Raw genomic sequence first — 25,174 nt, 5'->3', positions numbered from 1 at the left:
ATTATTTGCAATTGCCCACACACGCGCGAGAGAATAATTTCTTGCCATTGTAGTCTGAGTCGTGGCTCTGGGTCTCGGCCTTTAAATCGAAAATAAAAATCTTCCTGCTATGTCTTCCGTTGCAGCCGCTGGCGACTGTGAAAAAAGTGTGTACTGTAATGGAAGCGGGCGAATAATTCGCTTCCGCTACTTTCATAAATTAAAATTGCCACGTAATGGCGGCTGTGGCTGCAACGACGGCTGGAATTGTTGCGCTGAAAATAACTGGAATTTCTGATATTCAAAGGAAGCGGACATGAGATAGGGCTCACCTCTTACAATTAAAAGTTGATAATAGCATGAAACTAATATGTTATCTGATTACAAGTACAATAATGCTTACATTCAAGAGCAATTGCCAAGATGTCCGACTACTCGCATCGAAGACAAGAGAGAGAGTGATGACGGATAAAAAATGACAAAAGATGGTTCCTTTTCCATCTATGTGGTCCATTATTGTCAGAGCGCATCTGTTTTATTCTTTGCACTCGAAAATGACGCACAGAATTGTATATGATAATACACACGAGAGAAAATTACATATCGCCTGAGCGGTTAATGTTCACGTATAATCCAATATTTTTTTTTTTCAAATACCACTTTCAAGTTTTTGTAATATTTCTACTGGGGACGGTACATCTTATAAGCTTTCTGTTTGAATACCGTGGACTACTCTCACAGATAGTGAAATAAGCCCAGATATTTAAATGATAGTCGGAATAGAAATACGTAATCGCAAGAAACCAAAGTAACGCCATCTAACTCGAACATGTATGAAAAATATTCACACATAACATACCAACATTAAGTCAGCGCAACGGAAAGAATGAACCTGCATATCGAACTATCGTATGTGTTACAGGAATAAACAGTTTCATAGAAGCAACAGATTACTTGGAATATATGAGTTAATTTTATGCTAACAGCGTCCTGCCGCGCTATGGAGCAGCCTCCTTGGTTGTGTGCACGTAAATTGAGGTTGCAATAAGCATTTAACTAGCTGAAATATCATTTATCCGAAACCTCAGTTCCTGTAGACGAATTGTTTGTAGCAGTTCAGTGAAGCAGTGCCATGACATGTCTCACACCAGCGTCCAGTAACACAGCACCCTATGTAGCCTCGCCTTACGTAATGCCTGAAATGAAATGAAATGTCGTGTGGCTAGAGCCTCCCGTCGGGTAGACCGTTCGCCTGGTGCAGGTCTTCCGATTTGACGCCACTTCGGCGACCTGCGCGTCGATGGGGATGAAATGATGATGATTAGGACAACACAACACCCAGTCCCTGAGCGGAGAAAATCTCCGATCCAGCCGGGAATCGAACCCGGGCCCTTAGGATTGACAGTCTGTCACGCTGACCACTCAGCTACCGGGGGCGGACACGTAATGCCTGAAAACTAACTAACTTAGGATTGACAGTCTGTCACGCTGACCACTCAGCTACCGGGGGCGGACACGTAATGCCTGAAAACTAACTAGCATTTTGTTCAAGATAATAATCAGCATCCATTCTGCGCTGAGTGGCGATTCATAAAAATGACTGCGAACCGTATACTTGAGTTGCACAGCAAGACAAGATGGCAGCTCACTGTTATGACACATTTATACAAAGCAAGTATGCAGGATAATACGTTTTTACTTAATAAGCTCGCAACACTTGATTTCATTCAGTCGTGTATATTGACTTAAAGGCAACTGACATAGTTTAATACCTCGTAGGGATAATACGACCCACAACTTATCAATACAAACCAAAACAATCTCTTCGGAAACTTAATCCAATATCGTCAGTATAAAATGTAATCGTAACACTCGATGAACAGTTAACATTGAAGAACTTAACAACATACGGAATGGAACGAAGTTATCAATGCTGCAATAACCAGTTCCCTTGTAATTACAAATTTGCAGTCTCTTCTGACCTTTTCCACTGCAGGCAACCAAAAGTAGTGCGCGGTGCAATACTAGCAAACAAAACCAGCAAAAACTATACTTCAGCACAGATTGTATGAACTGATCTTTCCAGACATCTTACACTTACTGAAGATTGTTCAACAACACGACTCTCCATCAAACAAAGGTGACTTCATCAGACCGGCATCTGACATCGAAAGTAAGAGGTCGTCCTGAAAAGTAATGCTTCCGAATTTTTACATGAAAATTCTAGAAGTTTTCTTTAAATAAAACAAACGTTTTTAAAATTTTACATATTTATCCTTCGTGCCTACATATTTGCGGCTCACTGCCGCTAGAGGGCTCCGGATTCTAACGTGTAACATGGCAGTGTGTAACTTAACTACACTCCTGGAAATTGAAATAAGAACACCGTGAATTCATTGTCCCAGGAAGGGGAAACTTTATTGACACATTCCTGGGGTCAGATACATCACATGATCACACTGACAGAACCACAGGCACATCGACACAGGCATGCACAATGTCGGCACTAGTACAGTGTATATCCACCTTTCGCAGCAATGCAGGCTGCTATTCTCCCATGGAGACGATTGTAGAGATGCTGGATGTAGTCCTGTGGAACGGCTTGCCATGCCATTTCCACCTGGCGCCTCAGTTGGACCAGCGTTCGTGCTGGACGTGCAGACCGCGTGAGACGACGCTTCATCCAGTCCCAAACATGCTCAATGGGGGACAGATCCGGAGATCTTGCTGGCCAGGGTAGTTGACTTACACCTTCTAGAGCACGTTGGGTGGCACGGGATACATGCGGACGTGCATTGTCCTGTTGGAACAGCAAGTTCCCTTGCCGGTCTAGGAATGGTAGAACGATGGGTTCGATGACGGTTTGGATGTACCGTGCACTATTCAGTGTCCCCTCGACGATCACCAGTGGTGTACGGCCAGTGTAGGAGATCGCTCCCCACACCATGATGCCGGGTGTTGGCCCTGTGTGCCTCGGTCGTATGCAGTCCTGATTGTGGCGCTCACCTGCACGGCGCCAAACACGCATACGACCATCATTAGTACCAAGGCAGAAGCGACTCTCATCGCTGAAGACGACACGTCTCCATTCGTCCCTCCATTCACGCCTGTCGCGACACCACTGGAGGCGGGCTGCACGATGTTGGGGCGTGAGCGGAAGACGGCCTAACGGTGTGCGGGACCGTAGCCCAGCTTCATGGAGACGGTTGCGAATGGTCCTCGCCGATACCCCAGGAGCAACAGTGTCCCTAATTTGCTGGGAAGTGGCGGTGCGGTCCCCTACGGCACTGCGTAGGATCCTACGGTCTTGGCGTGCATCCGTGCGTCGCTGCGGTCCGGTCCCAGGTCTACGGGCACGTGCACCTTCCGCCGACTACTGGCGACAACATCGATGTACTGTGGAGACCTCACGCCCCACGTGTTGAGCAATTCGGCGGTACGTCCACCCGGCCTCCCACATGCCCACTATACGCCCTCGCTCAAAGTCCGTCAACTGCACATACGGTTCACGTCCACGCTGTCGCGGCATGCTACCAGTGTTAAGGACTGCGATGGAGCTCCGTATGCCACGGCAAACTGGCTGACACTGACGGCGGCGGTGCACAAATGCTGCGCAGCTAGCGCCATTCGACGGCCAACACCGCGGTTCCTGGTGTGTCCGCTGTGCCGTGCGTGTGATCATTGCTTGTACAGCCCTCTCGCAGTGTCCGGAGCAAGTATGGTGGGTCTGACATACCGGTGTCAATGTGTTCTTTTTTCCATTTCCAGGAGTGTATATCGAAGCGTGAGAGACGACGTGCTGTAATCGACTATCGAAGTCGAAGAGTTAGTCCACACATGACGCACCCTCTTCTTCAGCGTGGCATTGACAGAACAAACACGAGCGCTGGGACATCATCAAGAATCCGACACCTTGGGTTCCCTGTCATCCTCCATACCGTACCGACGTGGCCCCATTCGATTTTCATCTGCATCCAAAACTTAAAGAACACCTTCGAGGGCTTCAATTTGATAGTGCTATAGTGTTGCAAGAAGTGCTGAGGTTGTGACTCCATTTATAAAGTCAAACATTCTACAATGACGATACCAAGAAACTGGTCTCTCGTTGGCAGAAACGTGCGCGTCGCCAGTGTGAATATGTTGAAAAATACTTATGCAGACATGAAGAAAAAATATGTACAATCTTAATAGCGCATGTTTTATTTCAAAAGCCTAGGGCGTTCACGCACTAAAAATAAGACTCGAACCAGACTAGATGTAGCACTTCAGTGTACTGTAGTATAATGGCAAACTTCCTTTGAAGAAGGAATCCATATGGCTTGCAAAACCGCCAACGAACGCTACTGGCTAAGATCCAACCGACTCGCCAAAGACTTAACACAGCTGCAGTGACTTAGCAAAGAGGATGCGAAAGCGTCTGCATCGATATGTAATGTACCAGATCCGTGCAAGATCTCAAAGATAGTAGTATAAAAATATTACAGTTGACGAGAACGGCAAAATATATCTTGTTTTCTATGGCTGTGTGCATATACTGTATACTGCTGTCTAAGGCGCGTGACCTTGAATGGGACTTAGGCGCTGAGCGAGGCAGCCGGGCAACACGGGCCCTAGTACTACCAGGCCCGTGTTGCTGGCAAACTCACTTCCGGTTGCGCAACGGCGCAAGTTGCCAACTGTATTCATGCCTTATTCTCTCTTTATCAGTGTTTCTTCCCCCCCCCCCCTCTCCCGACCACACAAACACACATATTGCACTAGTACCAAACCGGCAATTCCTTGATGTTTCGGGAAGTGTCCTATAAATCGGCCTCTCATTTTAGTCAACTTGTGCCATAAATTCCCTTTCTCCCCATTTCGATTCAGTACCTCCTCGTCAGTTATTCAATCTGCCCATCTAATTTTCAGAATTTTTCTGCAGCAACCACATTTCTGAAGCTTCTATTCTCTTCATGCCACAACTGCTTATTGTCCACGTTTCACTTCCCTACAAGGCTAGACTCCAGACAAACACCTTCAAAAAAGACTTCCTAACACTTAAATGAAGAAATTCCTCTTTCTCAGAAATGATCGTCTAGCTATTCCAAGTATGCATTTTATATCCTCTCTACTTCAGCCGCTATCAGCGTTCTTCGCAGCCCAGATAACGAAATTCATTTATCGGCACTACTTTTATTGTCTCATTTCCTTATTCAGTTTCCACAGCGTCACCTGCCTTATTTCGGCTACATTCCATTACCCTTGTTTCATTTCTATTGATGTTCATCTTACAATCTCCTTTTCAAAACACTATTTGGAAGTGATCGCTGTATCAAACAGAAATCTGCAGATAACAGTCTTTGAATGGTGGCCCCTATTTTGACCGGAACCGGGGTTGGGATGTTCCTACACGTCGATCAAGGGGTTGAAGATGGCGTAATATATCGCCGAAACTGGTAGCCCAATAAAATAACAGTTTGAAAATTAGATGGGTGAAAGGTGTTTCACTTGACATTCTATACTGAACAGCCGAGCCCCGCAATCATCTACGAAAAGATAGACATACAGAGGCTGTCTATTCCGTCCAACTGCTTTTCCAGGTCCTTTGTCGTGTGCGTCAGAATTCAGTGTTATCACGAAACCTAGAAGTTTTCATTTCTTCATCCTGAACTTCCACAGTTTCTACTTTGTTTCCTTTATTTGCTAGCTCAATGCACAAATTGAGTAACATGTGACACAGGCTACAGCCCTGTCTCACTGCCTTTACAGTCATCATCTAACAGAAGGAAATTAAACTGTCCTCAAATGCTCTTCTAAAAGCACATCTTTAAGAGTACCATAAAAACTTATAAACTGTAGTCAGCAAGACACCCGTTTCGCCACGGAAAAATTGAAAAGATAAAACAAAACCGAGTGGAAGCATAGAGAATGGAACATTTCTTCAGTAATTCTGCAAAAGTGCATCAACAAAAACATGAGTTACTGTTAAGTGCAAACAGTACTTTCCTTATCATTAACACGAGACGTATTCTGTGAGGCTTACGTGTTAAGCAGGTAAGTGTCGCGCTACAAGTCCAATGGTCAAGGACTCAAGCCTTATTTAGTCACTTATCGTTTCTTTGATCTGGAGAAGTCATTTGTGTATGCAGAAAATGCCAAATTGCTTTATGGTTATGAGTTCACGTTAAACCATAGAACCGTTTACGCTGCCTGACAAGCAAACTGAAACATCCTGAAGGGAAGGTGGATACGAAATGATATGTGACGTTACTGCACTGATTTCAAATTCCAGTCAATTCCATAAAGAACTTGGCAGTATGAGCCCACTTGCAGTACGACGCTGAAAGTCCTCTGGCCTGAATGCATGAATTGATTCCGTTGGAAATGGTGTCATAAAGCTGTACCCTCTCATGCGGTAAGCTAGCCCTCGACTATTGTAACTGGTCTTTAATATCCCGGATACTGTTAAATGGGACGGAGTTAACATCGAAGCTGGTCCCAGACATGTTCTATCGGGGGAGATCTGTGGTCTTGCTGGCCATCGGAGCACTTCAGGATCACACACACACACACACACACACACACACACACACAAACAAACACACACACACACACGCACACACACACACACACCACGTGACATATGTCTACGAGCATTGTCCTCTTGAAAAACGTCACCACGATCCTGTCGCATAGAAGCATGCTACAAGAGGACGCAGGAAATCCTTCACGTAATTTTATTCAGCAGAGTTCCGTCAATCATCACCAGTCGTGACATGAAGACGTAATCGATGGCTCCCCGCACCATGACGTCAAGAGTAACTCCGCTGTTCCTCTCTAACAAGGGGAGGCCGCCAATTGTGAAATTCAGATTCGATTCATACTGTGCACAATAAAAGCTCATGGCCAGAGGTATAATGTGGCAAAGCACCAAGATGCACTTCTCAGCCGTTGTCGAGAAAATCGACATTTAAAAGAAACCGTTGCAGTGAAATACTCTCTACGATGAATAATTTTCTAAAGCGTCGTGGCGCAGCGGTAAGCGCTAGGGTTCGTAATCCGAAGGTCGCCGAATCGAATCTCGCGCCATGCAATTTTTTTAATTATTAGTTTTTTGCAATTCAAATATATATATATATACTATTAATGAATTGCTTATGCATGTTGGTGAAGGCGGATCATTCTCCAATTGTACCGCCTCCATGTTTCCGTTTGTTTAACAGGGTGTACCAAAGCTCTCCCGTCCGCACTGATTTTCGACGATGTTATAAGTTGCGCTAGGGGCCGCATGTACCTTCTTTCGAAGTTAGCAGGCAACTACGCTGTTATGCGGCGGCTCATTTCGGCCCATTCAACGTCTGTTCTTCAAGTGTAACGAGCGAGTAACGGAGTTTATATTTCACACCTGCCACAACAAATTTGTGTTCGTGGGGTCTCTATTCTAATTCGAACGTTTGACTTACGGTATACTTGTTCGTTTCGGAATATCGTTTCTTCTTCTTCCGTTAACTATACGTGGTTAACATTATGAAGACAATTAATAACATTTGTGAAATACAACTTTGTTTGCGGAAAACATAATGATGTTCGAAGTCGCCAGTTTTTCCACGACAAACGACTTTCAAAAACTTATTATATGCATAATTGTTTCAACTGATTGCCGGGAATTTTATATATATATATATATATATATATATATATATATATATATATATATATATATATATTAGAATTACAAAAAACAAATCCTAAAAAAAAAGGGTGCATGGCGCGAGATTCGATCCGGCGACCTTCGGATTACGAACCCGAGCGCTTACCGCTGCGCCACGACGCTGTAGAAACTTATTAATCGTAGAGAGTATTTCACCGCAACGGTTTCTTTTAACGGTCGATTTTCTCGACAACGGCTGAGAAGTGCATCTTGGTGCTTTGCCACATTACACCTCTGGCCATGAGCTTTTATTATGCGCAGTATGAATCGAATCTGAATTTCACAATTGGCGGCCTCCCCTTGTAAAACATTGGAGGAGTGCAGCTTTCCCTAGGTAGCTACCATACTCACTGATGATGGTTATCCGGGGGATTACGGAACCACTACTCATCGCTGAACACAATGCGACACCACTAATCAGCAACGCTGCTCCAAAATTCCAAACGCAGCGCGCGAGATGACACAGAATTTCGCAGAGAGTTCATTACTTGTTCTCGGATAGCAATCGTTGATCTGAAGGGGTTACGATTTGCTTGGTGCACAGTAGTGCGATCCTCCCTTGTGGTGCTCAGATATGGTCGACTGAGTCCCTGGTGACGAACATAACTGCTCTCAAGTTCCCACGCAGTCCAGCATCTGGTCACTGTCACATCTTAATGCAACACAAATCTGCATATTTCACGACTCGACTAGCCGGATAAATGGAAACCCACAATGAGGCCTCTTTCAAAGTGTGTCATGTGCTGATTACGTTGTCTCACATGAGTACACGAAATCTCTGTGTCCTTCACAGTGTTCACTTTAGCACCTAACACTGTTCACGCCCCTTATACACCCTACCAGGCGTGGCAACAACATTAAACATGAACAGCACTAGTGCTATTTCGTGGCCGTTCTACCCGCCACAAACAATTGCAACTCTAATCATTCACACACCCGTCGAAGATGTGTGCGTGCACACAAAGCTATATTGGCATCCGACTGTCTCTTCTGGGTGCTTAACTTCTTTCGTCAGGCAGTGTGTTATAGGCTGTGGAACTCAGTTCAAGGAAGACATGGGCAGGCCTACCCCAACAGGAGCTTGTACCTGTTACATCTCCGGGTTAACAAAACCTTTAACTTTTTTAAGTACATTCTTCCAAGAAATTGAGGATACTACATTAGAATTTTTTGAGGTTACCGTAATACAATTTGAATTTTAGTACCAGCACGTTGAAATAACAGATCCCACACAGCATTGCAGCCAGGAAAGAACTGACATAAAAACAAATTTATACCTTGCCACTCTCTCCGTCGATGATCGGAGTATCAGTGCAAAGTGTCGCACTCTGTACCAACCAGATGCCATAAATAATAGATACGCAAAATGAGATTGGGAGGATAACACTCATTGTTACGTACGCCTAGCCTTGGTCTAAATGATACGGCAGCAAGTACCACGAGGCAGATCGTTAGCAAATGATACATTAAAATCGCCAGAAGGAAGCATCATTTGACTGCCAGACAGGCATCAACAGTTTCATCAACTCATTCGTCCACAGCCCCGATACTTAAGGCAATAGCAAAATTTTAAAATTCTCGCCACCGAGAACATTCCAGTCATAACGATCTTTGTACGTTCAGCTATTGGTGAATCAAAATAATTTGATACAATACACAAACTGTAGCGCGGAATCTAAATGGTTGTTAAAGACGAGAAAAGAATTCGGCAGTCGAACACTGTTACCCGCATGCCGGTCACATGACCTCCTGTAACTCGTTGCTTGCACTTACTCAGGAGTCAGCTAACGTCTACACCAGTGTGATATCGTCCAAGTGCAATTCTGAGCAACCAGCACACTGAGGTGACAAAAGTCATAGGACACCTCCTAATATCGTTTCGGACCTCCTTCTGCCCGGTGTACTGCAGCAACCCCACGTGTCGTGGACACTGCAAGCCATTGGAAGCCCCTGCAGAAATACTGAACCATGCTGCTTCTATAGCTGTCCATAATTGCGAAAGTGTTGCCCCTGCAGCATTTCGTGTAAAAACTGGTCTCTCATCATGTTCCGTTCTATGGGATTCATGCAGCAGCTCGACGTGTCGTGGACTCAACGAGTAACTGGAAGACCCTGCAGAAATATCGAGCCACGCTGCCTCTATAGCCGTCCACAATTGCGAAAACGTCGACGGTGCAGGATTTTGTGCACGAATTGACCTCTCCATTAAGTCCCGTTAATATTCGGTGGGATTCATGTCGGGCGATCTGGATGGCCAATTGTCCAGAATGTTCTTCAAACCAATCGCGAACAACTGAAGCTTTGTAACATGGCTCGTTGTCATCCGTAAAAATTCCGTCGTTGATCGGAACATGAAGTCCATGAATGGCTGCAAATGCTCTCTAAGTAACAGAACACAACTACACTACTGGCCATTAAAATTGCTACACCAAGAAGAAATGCAGATGATAAACGGGTATTCATTGGACAAATATATTATACTATAACTGACACGTGATTACATTTTCACGCAATTTGGCTGCATAGATCCTGAGAAATCAGTACCCAGAACAACCACCTCTGGCCATAATAACGGCCTTGATACACCTGGGCATTGCGTCAAACAGGTACAGCTGCCCATGCAGCTTCCACACGATACCACAGTCCATCAAGAGTAGTGACTGGCGAATTGTGACGAGCCAGTTGCTCGGCCACCATTGACCAGACGTTTTCAATTGGCGAGAGATCTGGAGAATGTGCTGGCCATGGCAGCAGTCGAACATTTTCTGTATCCAGAAAGGCCCGTACAGCATCTGCAACATGCAGCCGTACGTCATCCTGCTGAAATTTAGGGTTTGGCAGCGATCGAATGAAGGGTAGAGTCACGGGTCGTAACACATCTTAAATGTAACGCCTACTGTTCAAAGTGCCGTCAAAGAGGTGACCGAGAAGTGTAACCAATGGCACCCCATACCATCACGCCAGGTGATACTCTGTATGGCGATGACGAATACACGCTTCCAAAGAGCGTTCACCACGATGTCGCCAAACACGGATGCGACCATCATTATGCTGTAAACAGAACTTGGATTCATCCGAAAAAAATGACGTTTTGTCACTCGTGCATCCAGGTTGCTCGTTGAGTACACCATCGCAGGCGCTCCTGTCTGTGATGCAGCGTCAAGGGTAACCGCGTGGTCTCCGAGCTGATGGTCCATGCTGCTGTAAACGTCGTCGAACTGTTCGTGCAGATGGTTATTGTCTTGAAAACGTCCCCATCTGTTGACTTAGGGATCGAGACTTGGATGCACGATCCGTTACAGCCATGCGGATAAGGTGCCTGTCATTTCGACTGCAAGTGATACGAGGCCGTTGGGATCCAGCACGGCGTTCCGTATTACCTTCCTGAACCCACCGATTCCATTTTCTGCTAACAGTCATTGGATCTTGACCAACGCGAGCAGCAATGTCGCCATACGATAAACCGGAATCGCGATAGGCTACAATCCGACCTTTACCAAAGTCGGAAACGTGATGGTACGCATTACTCCTCCTTACACGAGGCATCACAACAACGTTTCACCAGGCAACGCCGGTCAACTGCTGTTTGTGTATGAGAAATCGGCTGGAAACTTTCCTCATGTCAGCACGTTGTAGGTGTCGCCACCGGCGCCAACCTTGTGTGAATGCTCTGAAAAGCTAATCATTTACATATCACAGCATCTTCTTCCTGTGGGTTAAATTTCGCGTCTGTAGCACGTCATCTTCGTGGTTTAGCAATTTTAATGGCCAGTAGTGTATTTCCAGTCAATGATCGGTTTAGTTGGACCAGAGGACCCAGTCCATTCCACGTAAACACACTCGACGCTATTGTGGAGCCCCCACCAGCTTGCACAGTGGCTTGCTAACAGCTTGGGTCCATGGTTTCATGGGGTTCGTGCCACACTCCAACCCTGCCATCAGCTACCACCTACCGGAATCGGGACACATCTGACCAGACAACGGTTTTCCAGTAGGGTCCAACCGATATGGTCACGAGCCTAGGAGAGGCCTTGCAGGCAACATTGTGCTATTAGGAAAGGCACTCGCGCCGCCGTCTACTGCCATAGTCCATTAACGCTAAATTTCGCCCCACTGTCCTAACGGATACGTTCGTCGCACGTCCCATATTGATTTCTGCCGCTGCTTCACGCAGTGTTGCATGTCTATTTGCACTGACAACTCTACGCAAAAGACGCTGCTCTCGGTCATTAAGGCCGTCAGGCACTCTGTTGCTCCTGCTGAGGGGTAATGCCTGAAATTTGGTATTTTTTGACACACTCTTAACACTATGAATCTCGAAATACTGAATGTCCTGACGATTTCCGAAGTGGAATGTCCCATGCGTCTAGCTCCAATTACTATTCCGCGTTCAGAATCTGTTAATTCCCGTCGTGCGGCCAGAATCACATAGGAAACCTTTTCACATGAGTCACCTGAGTGTAAATGACAACTCTGCCAGTGCATTGCCCCTTAATATCTTGTGCACGTGATACTACTGCTGTCTTTAAATGGGCACATCGCTTTTCCAAGACTTTTGCCACCTCATTGTAGTTGTATATACATCGTAAGTTTCTTTGAAGCATGGGCTTCATTCAGGTATTCTACAATGACATGGCGAGTACCTCTCAACGGAAACAAAGGTACGATAATTGAAACAGACCGTGAACTGTCTACGTCGAGTCAAAATCCACTAGAGACAAAACCGAAGAAGATAGTTTAAGCAGGAAATCCAGGAATCCACAGCGAAATAGTGTTAAGCAACTACCAAAGACTTCCAAAGTAGCAATCCCATAGAATCCGAGTCCAATAGAACGCAGGTCTTCTCAGTGAGACAGGCAACCTAACAAGCTGCTAGACGATACAAGTGGATGAGTGGCACGGCCGATATTGTTCCCTAAAAACCTGCCACTCACCATAATTGAGGAAACCACTATACTGCGAGCGTTCTGCGGCACCAGTCACTTTGTCTTGTGAGCGCCGAGTCAGAGTGTGGATCAATATCTCCCATATGTTTGGCCAGTACGGCCGAAAATGTCCTACCAGTGGCTGCAGCAACGCAGCGGAAAGGGGGAGTTGGGGATCGATAGCAAGGTCAAATTCTCCGATCGCAGGGATGGACCCATCTCGACCGAAATGAGTCCTCAGGGACGCCAGCTTCCGCGTTCTGCTGTTTGCATATCGCGAGTGCGGCCAGCTCCGTAGGGAAGCTGTCCTGCAGTTCAGGAACGTCGATCAGCGTTAGCAGAGGCCCGCCTCCTTGGATGCTTCAATGCCTACAGAAGCACAATGGGAGTGGTGGAGGTTCGTAGTGCAGATGCTCCACAGGATGGCTGGCAGTTAGTCCATGAAAGTGGTGTGGGAGACGCATCCCAGTTTGGAGGATAGGGCATATTGCCAGGACGATAATGATTTTCATGGCATCGCAAGTTCGCCTCCACTATATGGGCGGGCCAGCACTGTGGAAACCAAACAGTAGTGTAGGCGAGTAGGCTGTGGCGAGGATGTGTCGTGGCTTCTAAGAGGTCTAGCAAGATTCGTTGGCAGTGCCAACTGTGTATCTAGGTCATGAACCACCTAAAATTGGATATGTTGGATACGACGAGAGGAATCCCACCAGGACATTCCATTTTTGTAGCAGTATGTAGGCACTGTTTTCTAAAGTCGTTTTCGCACTTTGAAGCGGGGCAGCATGGGTACGAATATGTGATCAAAAAAGACTGGCAAAAAGAAGAGTATTCAAGAGAGGCAAATAACGGACCATCATCTGATACAAATGTCCGAGGCACCGATTCAAGAGAAAAAAAAATTACTTTGAGGGTCAAATTGGTAGCGGGAGTAGTAGAAGATTGCATACTTTGAGGGTCAAATTGGCAGCGGGAGTAGTAGAAGATTGCAAACATATGGCAGTTTTGATAGAGTGTCACCTACAGTCATCCACATGTCACCAAGAAGAGGTCTAGCAGATATTCACGTAAATGCGGTTCCCCAGTGATTGTGGCATGAACCACGCTTTGTAGCGCTGTGGTGGATTGGACTGGCGTGCTGCAGACGTGCGCTCGACTCTCTATTGATTCAAGCCAGCAGATGTGGCGACATGCCATCGCCTTCATACGAGTGTTGCCGCAATTGTCTGCATGGAGTATCTGGAGAAAGCAGAGGCAATCAATGCTCGACAACCACTAGACAGTCTCTATTTTTCGTAAGGCGGATTTATGACTTCATTGATGACTTGTAACTGATGATGGAGAGAGTGTTACAGGAATACTTCCAGGGCTGGTTGGGGAGTCAGGTGTGGGGCAGCGACAGACAAAAGAGGGGGAGGGGGCGGGGCAGGCGCGGCCAATCCCGGGCCTCTAGTCCTCAGGGACTTCCATATCTCGCGGCCCTAGAGGTTTGGAGGCCCCTCTTCCACAGTACCAGACCATTTTTAATCAAATCCCAAAAGTGGCCAATATATGTTCAGTGAATAAGAGACAGTTTGGAGTTCGAGCGTCAAACATATGCAAAACATAAGCGTAGGTATCTACTTACCTGTTAGCAGACCATGGAATCTGTCAACAGGTGCATTCAGATATTTTAGAATTTTTGTAAAAAGTTGCATACAACATAGAAGCTATAGAATGATAACTAGTTGTCTGCTAGACGCAATTACTCTACGTCAGACGCTTTTTGATACCTATGCCATCTACACAAGTGTACTACAAGAACAGATTAATAATAAGTGCGCAAGTGCAGTGAAGAGCTTACAAGTGATTTAGTATTTACTGAAGTATTAGGTTCTAAAAATTTTTAAAAGTTTATACGTAGTTATTATATAGGATGTTTTGTGAATATGAAATTCGAACTAGACGTTACAATAAGTCTTTGGTTCTCATGGACTGTGCGGCTGGTCCCGGCGGAGGTTCGAGTCCTCCCTCGGGCATGGATGTGTGTGTTTGTCCTTAGGATAATTTAGGTTAAGTAGTGTGCAAGCTTAGGGACTGATGACCTTAGCAGTTAAGTCTCATAAGATTTCACACACATTTGAACAGTCCTTGGTTCTCGCCACTCACCTGGCCTGGGTTACGTTAACTTCTTTGTTCTCAACATTTCTTCACAACTAGATGAACTAGAGTCATATTCAGGTTGAATCATTTAAAAGTTACACCGCAAATAATGCGAAAATGGAAAGTGCCACTGAGGTGCGGTTTTCACAGAATGGATTGGTCGTCTGGAGCTCTTATTGTTAACCAATAAACAGATTGTAATAATACTTAGAAAGTGTATTTTTGTGCAAATATACGTTTTTTAAATGGAACAATGCCTATTGACATTCAAAAACTAAAAGTAGGGTACATTAGAAAGTCAGTGGTGTTTGTGGCAGGATTCTAGTGCGAGTCGTTTACGAGATATCGTATTTTGACAAGCTTCCATACCAACGCTATTTTGGCCTATTCAACCTGATTAAGTGGTAGGTACGATGCGTGTTATATTTGCTTGTAGTGGGTGAGTTCCTTGACGGCATTGAAACTTGCTAGTCGGTTTGTGACAGTCCAGACAGTAGGGAAGTCACCCTGTAGATTTAAGTAACGGTTTTTACTAACTGTAAACATCAAGATCAAAACTATATTCATCTATACTCGACACGCAGGAACTAACCGTAGAAAAACTTTTCGTAAAGTTTTTCCTGCTGAATACCCCAATGTCACATAAATCTTAATGTAGTTATAATCAGCGCCTTACGGGGTGCACCCCACCTGCTCTATGGCAGCTTCGGCGCGAAAAATAAATAATAGATCTTCAACAACAGAGAATTTCTTTTTTTAAATTTTTGCCGTGGAGTGTTAGGTGAGCTTAAACAGTGAATGTATTGCCGTGTATCTAAGAAGACCCAAAACGTGGGTACCTACCTTTCTAATTAGGTTATTATTTGTAATGAAATAATAAGCAACCATTTCCATATAAGAAATTTAATTTCTTGACTATTTTCGTGTACTTTGTGCCCTTCTCTAGAAGGTTACGCCTATTGTATTATTTGCGAGTGTCAACAATAAAGTGCACACAGCACAATTCGATACCATTAACACTGTTTCAGCAGCATTTTTAGCGAGTAGAAAACAAAATTTCGCAGCTGCATGTTGTTCATTTAAACTTGACATCGCAAAAAATGAAATAAGAACAAAACAGCACTAAAACAATCACTGCAGATGAACGGAACAAGCCAGGTCGCCAACACAGGCCGCACTGAACTGGCAATGAATTGCTATACACACTTCTAGCGTACTAGGCAAGCTCCATTCTCGGAAATCTTATTCCGGGTGGGTTTTTTTTTCACCCTTGCCCACTATTTTTAGTCCAGCAAAACCTTGCTGTCCACAGTTATCGTGAAGACGTTTCATCGGAAAACAGAGCCGGCCAGTGTGGCCGAGCGGTTCTAGGCGCTTCTTCAGTCTGGAACCGCGCGACCGCTACGGTCGCAGGTTCGAATCCTGCCTCGGGCATGCACGTGTGTGATGTCCTTAGGTTAGTTAGGTTTAAGTACTTCTAAGTTCTAGGGGACTGATGACCTCAGATGTTAAGTCCCATAATGCTCAGAGCCATTTGAACCATTTGAAAGTGCTATCCAAACGTGCATCATTTTTTATTCAATAACAGCAGAGTTAGAATTCCGACACACCTGAACAAAGGCCTACACGTAGTTCTTGAACGGACACCGAAGATCATTTCACGAGTGTACCGTGAATATCAGGAATCCGGTAAAACATGAAATCTCCGACATCACTGTGGCTGGAAAAAAACGCTGCAAGAGCGGGACCAACGGCGACTGAAGAGAATCGTCCAACGTGACAGAAGTGAAACTCTTCCGCAAATTGCTGCAGATTTCAATGCTGGGCCATCAGCAACTGTCAGCGTGCGAACCATTCAATGAAACATCATCGATATGGGCTTTCGGAGCCGAAGACCCACTCGTGTACCCTTGATGACTGCACGACACAAAGCTTTACGCCTCGTCTGGTCCCATAAACACAGACAATGGACTGTTGATGACTGGAAACATGTTGCCTGGCCGGACGAGCATCATTTCAAATTATATCGAGTGGATGGACATGCACAGGTATGGAGACAACCTCAAGAATACATGGACCCCGCATGTCAGCAGGTGACTTTTCAAGCTGGTAGAGACTCTGTAATGGTGTGGGGCGTGTGCAGTTGGAGTGATATGGGACCTCTGATACGTCTAGATACGGCTCTGACGGGTAACACGTACGTAGTCATCCTGTCTGATCATCTGCATACATTCACGTCCGTTGTGCATTCCGACGGACTTGGGCAATTCCAGCAGGACGATGCGACACCCCACACGTCCAGAATTGCTACAGAACGGCTCCAGGAAGACGCTTGTGAATTTAAACACTTCCGCTGGCTACCAAACTCCCCAGACATGAACATTATTGAGCATGTCTGAGATACCTTGTAACGTGCTTTTCAGAAGAGATCTCCACCTCCTCGTATTCTTACGGATTTATGGACATCCCTGCAGTGTTCATGGTGTCAGGTCCCTCCAGCACTACTTCAGACGTTATTTGAGTCCATGCCACGTCGTGTTGCGGCACTTCTGTGTGCTCGCGGGGGTGCCACACGATATTAAGCAGGTGTACCAGTTTCTTTGAATCTTCAGTGCATATGGCTCCAAAACGGGGGGAGTTCAAAATTATTCAAACACAAATTTTGGAGTGAACCTTTCTAATATTCCCAGTCGTTATATATTCTCACAGTTTTCTACACAGGACCCCCTGCACTCTTATTTGACCATTTTCATTTAAGACTAGTAATAGCATTACTAAAATCTGAAATCAACAATGATGTTACAACCCCCTGAGCTCAGCTGTTGTAATATGTCACAACGATTGAGAGGTACAATTTGGGAGAGAGGGGTGACTCACTCGGAACCGTGCAGGGAAACACCGGCAAGTGTGTCATTGACATTACTGCATCAAAGGTATACAGCGGGCCTTCCGCTGATACCAGCGACGGCGCCGCGTGGCGTACGTGCGTGAGTCAGGGTCAGTGACAATGCCGAAATCTGCTGGATCGGTATCTGGCCGCGCCGCCTTGCAGACGTAGCACTCCTACTCACGCCATATCTAAGTGGCAGCCGAGCACGTTGGCTGCGCCAGTATCCCGGGACACGGCGGAAAGAGATCCTGCAAGAACGAGGCCAACGACGACTGAAGAGAATTATTCAACGTGACACAAGGGATGACCTCAGTCATAGTCCCATAGTGCATAGAGCCATTTGAACAATTTTTTGACCTCGTCTGTTGACTGACAGAGACTAGCGACAGTTGAAGACGGTCGTAATATGTAACAGGCAGGCATCTATCCAGACCATCACACAGGAATTCTAAATGGCATCAGGATCCACTACAAGTACTATGACAGTTAGGCAGGAGGTGAGAAAGCCTGGATTTCATGGTCTAGCGGCTGCTCATAAGCCACACATCACGCCGGTAAATGCCAAACGACGCCTCGCTTGGTGTGAAGAGAGTAAACATTGGACGATTGAACAGTGGAAAAACGTTGTGCGAAGTGACGAATCACGGTGCACAATGTAGCGATCCGATGGCAGGGTGTGGGTATGGCGAATGCCCGCTAAACGTCATCTGCCAGCGTGTACAGTGCCGACTGTAAAATTCGGAGCCTGTGCTATTATGGTGAGGTCGTGATTTTTTCATGGAGGGGGCTTGCACCCCAAGTTGTTTTGCGTGGCATTACCACAACACAGTTGCTTAAAACAAGATGTTTTAAGCAACTTCTTCCTTCCCACTGCTGAAGAGCAATTCGGGGATGGAGATTGCGTCTTTTACCATGATGGAGCACCTGTTGTGGTTACACGACAATAACATCCCTGTAACGGACTGGCCTACACAGACTCCTGAGCCAAATCCTATAGAAGACCTTTGGGATGTTTTGGAAAGCCGACTTCGTGCCCGGCCTCACCGACCGACATCGATACCTCTCCTCAGTGCAGCACTCCGTGCAGAATGGGCTGTCGTTCGCCAAGAAACCTTCCAGCACCTGACTGATCGTATACCTGCGAGAGTGGAAGCCGAATCAAGGCTATGGGTGAGCCAACACCGTACTGAATTCCAGCATTACCGATGGAGGGCGCTACGAACTTGTAAGTCATTTTCAAGCAGGTTTCCGGGTACTTTTGATCACATAGTGTGTATGAACTGTTAACTAAGCACAATCAGATGTCAGATCGTTACCTGACATGATTGACGGAAAACATCAAAAACATTGTCAAAAGGCAGCTGATTTTGTAGTATAGTATTAGTGGAGAGTGTGTCGCGTTTTGGTTGGGGCAGGGGGAGGAATTGAGGACGCAATATTAAAACAAACGCTTTTCACTGCGGCCCATTATTTCCACAATATTTCGACTACCGTCTTTCTCGTCCGAATGCAAACAGTTTTTGTTGCCATTACCGTACGAAGGATGTTAGCATAACTGTAATAACATAAGAGAAATTAGAACTCGCACATAAAGATTTTGGTGTTCGTTTTTCTCGAGCTTCGTACGTGAGTGGAGAGGTCGATAAATTTAAGTGATTCTGTGAACCATTTACGAAACACTTAAATGTGAATTGTAGGGTAACTATGTATCATTGCGATCTAAATGAAGTGCCTCAGCAGAACGTAATTTCCGTCGTGCTGCACTTATTGTTTCAGAGACAATAAGTACACTTTATAAGTGCTCAAAATGTGAATGATATACTATGTATACACCATTATTTGGGAAGATTGCCACCAAAACTGTCCACTTTCAAAATCCACTTAGTTATCTTGGTAGAATACATACTTTCTTAAGGTGAAATCTAATGGAGAGCGCATGCAAGAAAGAATAGTTTCTGCGCCATGCAATTTATCGCTCGTTATGGTAGCTACGTTTATCACGAGTGTATTCTTTAGCTTATTTTTCTTTAAATATTTCAGTGAAACATCAAAAGTACATTTGCCTGCTTATGTTGTAGTAAAATACACTGAAGCGCCAAAGAAACTGGTATAGGCATCCGTATTCAAGTACAGAGATATGTAAACAGGCAGAATACGGCGCTGAGGTCGGCGAGTATATATAAGACAAGAAATCTCCGGCAACGCTGCGGCCGGAAAAAGATCCTGCAAGAATGGGACCAACGACTACTGAAGAGAATCGTTCAACGTGACGCAAGTGCAACCTTTCCGCAAATTGCTGTAGATTTCGGTGCTGGGTCATCAACAAGTGTCAGCATGTGAACCATTCAACGAAACAACATCGATCCTGTACCCTTGATGACTGCACTACACAAGGCTTTACGCGTCGCCTGGGCGTCAACACCGACATTGGACTGTTATGACTGGAAACATGATGCGTGGTCGGACGGGTCTCGTTTCAAAGAGTATCGAGCGGATGGGCGTGTATGGATATGGAGACAACTTCATGCAACCTCATGACTTCGTGGACCCTGCATGTCAACAGAGGAATGTTCAAGCTGGTGGAGGCTATGTAATGGTGTGTAGTTGAGGTGATGTAGGACCCCTGATACGTCTAGATACGACTATGATAGGAGAAACGTATGTCTGACCACGTGCAACCATTCATGTCCGTTGTGCATTCCGAAGGACCTGGTCAATTTCAACACGACAATGCGACACCCTACACGTTCAGAATTGCTACAGAGTGGCGCCAGGATTATTCTTCTGATTTTGAACACTTCCGCGGGCCACCAAACTCCCCAGACATAAATAAGCATTATTGAACGCAGCATGTCATTCTCAATGCAGAGAAGTCTTCCGAAGTAAGAGTGATTTCAAGTGTGCCGCAGGCGAGTGTCACGGGACCGTTGCTGTTTACGATATACATAAATGACCTTGTGGATAACATCGGAAGTTCACTGAGACTTTTGCGGATGATGCTGTAGTATATCGAGAGGTTGTAACAATGGAAAATTGTACTGAAATGCAAGAGTATCTGCAACGAATTGACGCATGGTGCAGGGAATGCCAATTGGATCTCAATGTAGACAAGTGTAATGTGCTGCCAATACATAGAAAGAAAGATCCTTCATCATATGGCTACAATGTAGCAGGTCAGCAACTGGAAGCAGTTAATTCCATAAATTATCTGGGAATAGGCATTAGGAGTGATTAAAAATGGAATGACCTTATAAAATTAATCGTCGGTAAAGCAGATGCCAAACTGAGGTTCATTGGAAGAAACCTAAGGAAATGCAATCCGAAAACAAAGGAAGTAGGTTACAGTACACTTGTTCGCCCACTGCTTGAATATTGCTCACCAGTGTGGGATCCGTACCAGATAGGGTTGATAAAAGAGATCCAACGGAGAGCAGCGCGCTTCGTTACAGGATCATTCAGTAATCGTGAAAGCGTTACGGAGATGATAGGTAAACTCCAGTGGAAGATCCTGCAGGAGAGACGCTCAGTAACTCGGTACGGGAACATACCTTGAAACACGTATGTAACATAGCAGCGATGGCGAGGCATTGTAGCATCTGTGACCAGAGAGTATGCGCTTGACCGCGCGAGTGTTGCGAGCGGTTCTCAGTCTGTCAGTCAGTCGTTGCGAGTCTGTAGCTCTGTCTAGTTGAGGGCAGTACTCTGTCTGTAGTCGTGGAAGTCGGTAGCTCGGTTTAGTTACGAGCAGTCGGTCAGTAGTAGTCGTGCAGTGCAGTACGCTAATAGTCGTCATGCAGAGCGGTCGGTCAGTAGTAGCAGCCCAGTGCGGTTGTGTGATGTAGGCGGTCGGCAACACTGGTCAAGATGGTGAATGAGGTATACTGTTAATTAATATAATCATTAGACAATGTAAAACTTATTTATTGTAATCAATCTCTAACAAGTCCCCCAATAATAATTTTGATTTCAAAAGCATTTTTCAAAAAATTTTTATTTTTTATTGAACTAAAGATTTCGTTGCACTTCCCATTTCATTCCACTTCTTTTGAAGAAAAATTTCAGTAAATTCACAGAAAAAAGGAATAATATTATTTGCAATGCAGTTCCTCCAAGCCGTGCGCAGAAATAAGAGCAGAAATTTGACATCCAGTTATTCTGAGGTAAGACTTTAATTCTGATTGTTTTACACAGGGCCAAAGACGGATATTTCGGTTTAATTGAATTTTCTTATCACTGAATGGACTTTAATTTTTTTGTGAAGAATTTATATTTGAGTCAGATTGCGAATTTCACATTTTTGTTGCCATTGTCAGTACATTTCATTGTGGGCAGGTTACGCATAGCGCAATGTCCATTGGCATTCATAAATAATATTTCTGTCTTGTAAATTTTTGTGGGGAGGTTACACTTGGCTCCCATTTCTATTAAGTATTGTCATTTCTTTCTTTTAAAATTACGGTGGGGAGGTTACACTTGGCGACACCCAGTCCAGGATCGTATTTCGTTGAGAGTCTTTTGAGCAACAGTCAGATATCTGCTCTTATTTGCTTAGATATAATTAGGATTTGGCGCAACGCTTTTACTAATCTTGTGACTTTCCTTGTACAGGTCAACGGCAATTGTTGCTTTGTTGTATTTGTGTGTTGCTTTTGCATTGTGTTTATTTGTTTTGTGAAAAATTTTGACTATTGTAAAAATGCCGCGAAAGACCGTGAATAGTGTATCACGAGGTATTATGAACGAAATTACCGACTCAAACAACTTTACCGATAGGACATATGACACGCAGTGTAATGATGACAATCCTGCGCTCACTAACAATCAGTGCATTCCAACCACTAGTGATGACTTTTACCCTGATAATGAACAAACAAACTCAATTGTCTCGTCTGTTAATTTGACGACAATTGATGACGCAGAACGCTCTATTGTAATGAGCGCTGCCCAGCTTAACACACCCGATTCGGAAAACTCAAGTAATGTACAGACAAATTTGTCTAATGAAAACGAACAGGACACTCAAAGTACGATGGATCTATTTAATTCCGAAATAATGACCGACAGTGGACATTCGACTGACAAACCTTTTTGTGAATCTCAAAATAACCAAATGGTTACAGAAAGCGAAACAATTCCAGATCCACCATTAAACACCACAGAGAATAGAAATGCTAATTTTTTGTCGGATCCACTTAAGGCATTGTTGCTACAAATTCTTGAAAATCAAGACAACAGTAGTAAAGATCTCAAACAACAACTTAATGAACAGGACAAAAAATTTAATAAAATTGATGAAAATTTCAAACAACTTAGGGAAGATAACAAACAAAACGGCGAAAATCTCAGACAGCTTAGTGAACAAATTAGAGCCGTTGCCGCGCAGTGTCATGACACTAAGGAACAGTTGCGCACGGAAATTGAGGCGTGTTCACAAAAAAATAGCGTAGAAATTAAATCTGTTGCGCAAGAATTAAGAGAAATGCAAACAGTCGCAACAGAAACACTCAGAGACGAAATTAGCGGAGTCGCTAAACAATGCTCTGAAAAAGCTGCACAATTACGGGACGAGTTTAAAGCAATAACGGTAGAACTTTCGCGCACAATGGACGCAAAGATAGACGCGAAATTCGAACAGCAGAACACTCAGATTAACGAGCGCTTTAATCAGCACATACAGAACAGTGATACGCGTTTCCGCAAATTTATTCAAGATCAAAACAAAGTAAAACGACAAGTCATGGAATCAATCACTGCACAAAGACAAGAGGACAAACGTAAAATATTCGCGAAAGCGAAGACGTATGTAGACAATAATATTACTACAGTGTCCGACAAAATTAATACCATAGAACAATTGAACGCGGGATTACGGGATGAAATTTCTGATCTTAAATCAAAAACAGATACACACACAGTAAATATTCAAACAGTGACAGACAGATTCGAACAATTAGATCTAACACAGGATTGCGATGTCATCAAAGCTGATATTAAAAAACTGAGCGAAACTACGCGTAAGTTGCAAAAACAGATTAATGCGTCTGATTCTAAAACCGACGATCAGGTTAAAATACTGACTGAAAAATGTGATGAATTGGCCAGTCGTATTGATGTTATCGGAAATACTAATGACAATAAATCAGACGATACTGCACCGGTTTCATTTAACGAAACACCTGAGTTTCAAAATTTACAGCAGACAATTAATGAGATCGATTCGTCTAATAACACGTTGCGTAGAAAGTTATCGAGTTTACAACAAGAAGTAACAGAGTTGAAAACTATTTCAGTCACCAATACGTCACAGAATCCGCCACGTTGCGAGCATTTGTCTGACTCACGCAGCGTGTATAATGTGAACAATTTACAGAGACTACGCGAATTAAAATCCGAAAAGACACGCGACTTAAAATCTGAAAAGCTATGCAACTTGAAATCCGAAATGACACAGACGAACAGATTCACTCACAAACCCGAACGTGTTATCAAACCGAGTGACGAGAACGTAGATTTCAAGCAATTTGCATTTGTAAGAAAATCTAAGGAATTTAATAATGACAGCGTACAGGTACACGCTTTGCACTGTATACGACAATTTACCTTTGTACATTCACCGCTATTACCTGTAATGCAGAAGCTAGCTTTGAACCAGATGCGACAATTTAATTTTGTATTTACAACAGCATTGCGTGTAATGAAGAAACTAGAATTAACATGGATACAACTATTTGCTTTTGAACTTATACCGCAATTGCCTGTAACGCAAAAGCCAGAATTTATTTGCAGTGCGTAATAGACCTCAGGGGATTCATTACACTTTAATGAATATGTGCCGTAGCGAGCATAGGGCCCTGAGCTGTAGTAGTGCTATTTCATCTTTAGTTTTCTGCACTGCTACCTTCTCTTCTACTATCCTTTATATCTATCAAAACTGCTCTTTAACTATTGCTCTTTGTAGGATTAAGAATATGTAATGAAAACCGGATGTGACAACTTTTACCGAATGTGACAATTTTCATTAGGCACACCAGAACTACCAGTGTAATTTTAATATCAGAAAAAAAAATTTTAATCATCAGTATGTGTAATATTAGCAGCAACAGCGAATGCATTTTAGTAACAATAGACGTTTTCCACCACAACAGCATGAAGGTCAACCGCTTAGCATACCTAACCAACAATGAAGTCTACAAGGTCAACCAGGCTTTAATGTTTCGCCGCGTGCACGTATAGTCCCCGGTCCAACAAATAATAACGCATGGCAGCAAAGAAATAACTACATAACTACGTACAGACAACACACCATTTCAACTCGTATCGCAATGCGCCGTATAGAAATTACTATCATGACAGACGTAAAAATGATGAGCACAATTTTCAACGTACATTTAATAACAGTCGATCTTATGAGCAGCAACAACATCAGCAACAGCAAATAATCATGAATGAAACAGACAATAGGTGTCATCCATAGCGTAACACGTCAGTAAGAAATAACAGAGCAGTTCATATAGTGGATATGCCACAGCATCCTTCCGTAAATAATAG

Source organism: Schistocerca americana, chromosome 3 (assembly GCF_021461395.2).
Source record: "Schistocerca americana isolate TAMUIC-IGC-003095 chromosome 3, iqSchAmer2.1, whole genome shotgun sequence".
Taxonomy (NCBI): domain Eukaryota; kingdom Metazoa; phylum Arthropoda; class Insecta; order Orthoptera; family Acrididae; genus Schistocerca; species Schistocerca americana.
The sequence above is the reverse complement of the archived record's forward strand: the minus strand, read 5'-3'. Positions refer to the sequence as shown.